The sequence below is a fragment of the Corylus avellana genome, chromosome ca5 (assembly GCF_901000735.1).
Source record: "Corylus avellana chromosome ca5, CavTom2PMs-1.0".
NCBI classification, from domain to species: domain Eukaryota; kingdom Viridiplantae; phylum Streptophyta; class Magnoliopsida; order Fagales; family Betulaceae; genus Corylus; species Corylus avellana.
Window position 1 is genome coordinate 13,532,198 of NC_081545.1, and position 3,717 is coordinate 13,535,914.

At 40.4% G+C, this 3,717-nt stretch overlaps 1 non-coding gene across 1 annotated transcript; it reads right to left on the reverse strand.

Annotated features, from left to right (window-relative positions):
- Window positions 1–208: 208 nt before the first annotated feature.
- LOC132183446 (5S ribosomal RNA) lies at window positions 209–327 on the reverse strand. The gene has a single exon (XR_009440419.1). It is a non-coding gene; the product is annotated as a 5S ribosomal RNA (ribosomal RNA).
- Window positions 328–3,717: the final 3,390 nt, after the last annotated feature.

Here is a 3,717-nt window from a genome sequence, read left to right on the forward strand (position 1 = left end):
AAGTAAGTATGATGAAAATGCTCCGTAAAGACGTGTCCGCCAGTAAGACCAAATACTCCGTAAAAACGCCTTTTCTACAGAGCACGGATGAAAATGAGCTACTTGGGGGTCAAAATGATGGATTTTGAGCTCGAAAATGTGCTCACCCAGCCCTGGCTAGGTGACCGTGGCCAAAGCCGCGCGGACCAAAAACCCAAAAGTAAAATGAGGGGTGCAACACGAGGACTTCCCAGGAGGTCACCCATCCTAGTACTACTCTCGCCCAAGCACGCTTAACTGCGGAGTTCTGATGGGATCCGTTGCATTAGTGCTGGTATGATCGCACCCGTTAGCATCCTTACGCAAAATACATATAAGCCTCACGCATCTAGCTGAACTGGCCCTAACAGCTAATGGATCCGGCGCTCGCACGTGTCCGTTTGACTTTTGGGATAATATAACATCGTGATTAAGAAGTAAGTATGATGAAAATGCTCCGTAAAGACGTGTCCGCGAGTAAGACCAAATACTCCGTAAAAACGCCTTTTCTACAGAGCACGGATGAAAATGAGCTACTTGGGGGTCAAAATGATGGATTTTGAGCTCGAAAATGTGCTCACCCAGCCCTGGCTAGGTGACCGTGGCCAAAGCCGCGCGGACCAAAAACCTAAAAGTAAAATGAGGGGTGCAACACGAGGACTTCCCAGGAGGTCACCCATCCTAGTATGCTAACGGGTATGATCGCACCCGTTAGCATCCTTCCGCAAAATACATATAAGCCTCACGCATCTAGCTGAACTGGCCCTAACAGCTAATGGATCCGGCGCTCGCACTTGTCCGTTTGACTTTTGGGATAATATAACATCGCGATTAAGAAGTAAGTATGATGAAAATGCTCCGTAAAGACGTGTCCGCGAGTAAGACCAAATACTCCGTAAAAACGCCTTTTCTACAGAGCACGGATGAAAATGAGCTACTTGGGGGTCAAAATGATGGATTTTGAGCTCGAAAATGTGCTCACCCAGCCCTGGCTAGGTGACCGCGACGTCCGCACTGGAAAGAGCTTTCCGGATTGGGGTCGTATGCCTGAATCTGACACTCGTAGCAAAAGTTATGGCCAATTTTCTGACTTGTTATACATTTGATATTTTCGTTAATCGGGGTTGATTGCATTCGAACGAATTGCTTGTCGAACTTACTTAAAAAGGCTTTGAAAGGTTCCTGTGAAATTGGGAAACATGATTGCTGGGGTCCAGTGCACTATAAGGCATGTATTGCAGAGCAATTCGTTTCTAGTTTCAAATCATAGAATGTCAAATTATGTATTTATTATTTTGTTACTTTTGGATAATGACATATTTATACCTCAGGACACATGCTGGTTTATCTGTCATTCTACTTCTAATATTTGTAATATGTGTCGTTGTTATTGTTGTTTCATTCTCTTTCCTCTTGCCTTAATTAATAGGCAAATAATCGATACGTTTTGCTCACAAGTGCACAAGAACAAAAGGATAGTATAGTAGGCAAATACGAGATCATTCCCACTAGGATTGGTGATTTTGTTTAAAACTGATTTTCCAAATTAAAATAACATATTGTCACGATTTTGAAATATTGAAAAAGAAATAATAAAGAAAGGGTTAGGGTTTTGACATCCACCACTAATCAGACTAAGTAAGAGAACAATATGCCAGTGTTCCAATCATCGGTGTATTTAATGCTTGTCAACCTAAGGGTATGGTATCTACTCCTTAAGCTATTGATTTTCCTAAGCAATGAATTAGGCATGGTATCTACTCTAATTCTTTTCTTCCCTAAAGGATTTAGCATGGTATCTACTATGTTGTTCTTTAGGAAAGCATAAATCTATGGAAATCGACAAACACATGAAGCCTAGGGGCATGGTATCTACTCCCCGTTTTCCATGTTGATTAAGCCAAGAACCCGTGATGAAGTTCTTTTGTTACTCTATTAAGCCCAAGATTTGGTCATCTAAGTTGACTTAATTAACAAATCCATACCATATGCATATGAGGAATTCAATAAACTACAAATTAATCAATTTAAATAAACCAAAATATGATTGAAACAAAGGCGTCATATTGAAATCCTAAAAAGACATGATTAGGGCTTCAATCTAGCCCCTAACAAAATATTTAGCTACACATAATAAAACTAAAAATAAAAGAAAAGAAAAGAAGAAATCGAAAATGACTCCTGAAAGTAGCTCCAAATTCTCCTCTCTGGAATTATGTATTTTTCTACTGATCTAAGTGCATATTTATAGGCTTACGTAAACCTTAGAAGCTCTAGAAAACCTAATAAACTCCAAGGTTAGTCTCCTAATTCAATTAGGAGACTGAAAACCCAATCTGAAGTGAAAAATGACTTCTGCCGCATCTGGGCGCCCCGAGTGTGCTCAATCCCAAGGGGTTGCGCTCGATCGTCCCTCTTATGCGCTCGAGCCTACTTCTGGTGCCCGCGATCGCTGCTGCACTCACTCCACTGGCTTGGGCGCTCGAACTCACCTAGGTGTAATGCTATGGAGCAGCACTCCATTAGCACTCCATCCTCATTTGCCTGGGTTAACCTAACCTATGTTAACTACCTTTTTTTATAAAAAAAAAAAAAAAAATAAAATAAAAAACAAAAAATAAACCCACGCGTAAATGAAATTTCATTTTCCCTCCCTCTCTGCAACATCTCCCGCCCCTCTGACCCTCTCCCACCACCGGCCCTTTCCTCTCCCGCCCACCACAAAGGACGAATCCCAGCACGAAGCAGCACCGCCGCTACACACCATGGCCTTTTCCCCTATAAGAAACTCTTCTAAAACTTAAAAAGGCTTTTTTATTTTCTTGTACAATAAAGTTTTTGTGTGTTTGGATAGAAGAAATTGCAAAAAATGTGGTGGAAAACCTTTGGAAATGGAACTTTTGAACTTATGTACATACCCAAATCTGACGCTCATACCTTAGTGCAAAAACAACAATAATTTTCTAACTTAAGCACCAACAATAATTTTTTGAGAAATCTCTCTACCGTTAGAAATCTTTGCTCATATTATAGGCGGTTTGGATGGATGTTAAGTGCTAAAATATTCATATTTTCAGCCCTTAACTTGCATGTTTTAATCCTTTGGTTCTAGTTAATTAGGTCATTTTAATTCCTTTTTGTGTTTTCCATACTTTTGTAGGCTTTTGGAAGAAAATAAAGTAAATCTGGAAGATTTGGGCTCAAAGAGAGAAGAAGGGAAAAATGGGAGCCCCCTGACACTACGATCAATCACAGGCCAAGAGCGATCGAGTGCATAACAAAAGAGGATCGATTGCAGACTTGCGATCGAGCGCACACGGGCTGCGATCGATCGCACCTGTGCGCATGAGACATATCAAGTGGCGGCCAGAGTGTCTTTCTTTCCATATTAGGGTTTTCCAACTCCCAATAGTAATAGGTTTTGAAACCCTACGAAATACCTAGGTTTACTAGTTTGTCAAGGACTTCTAAAGCCTATAACTAGATCCTTAAGTCTTTAGAATAAGGGGGCTTTGAAAGGGAGAAGAATAGGAGCTCTTCAAGTTCAAGTCTCAGGTTTATTCTTTTCTTTTCTTTTCTTTATTTTATGAAGATGTTTAACATCAATTTTATGTGTAGCTATATTATTTAGTAGGGCTAGATTGAAGCCCTAGTTATGTTTTGTTAATATTCAATATTGGCGCCTTTGTGATGATCTTG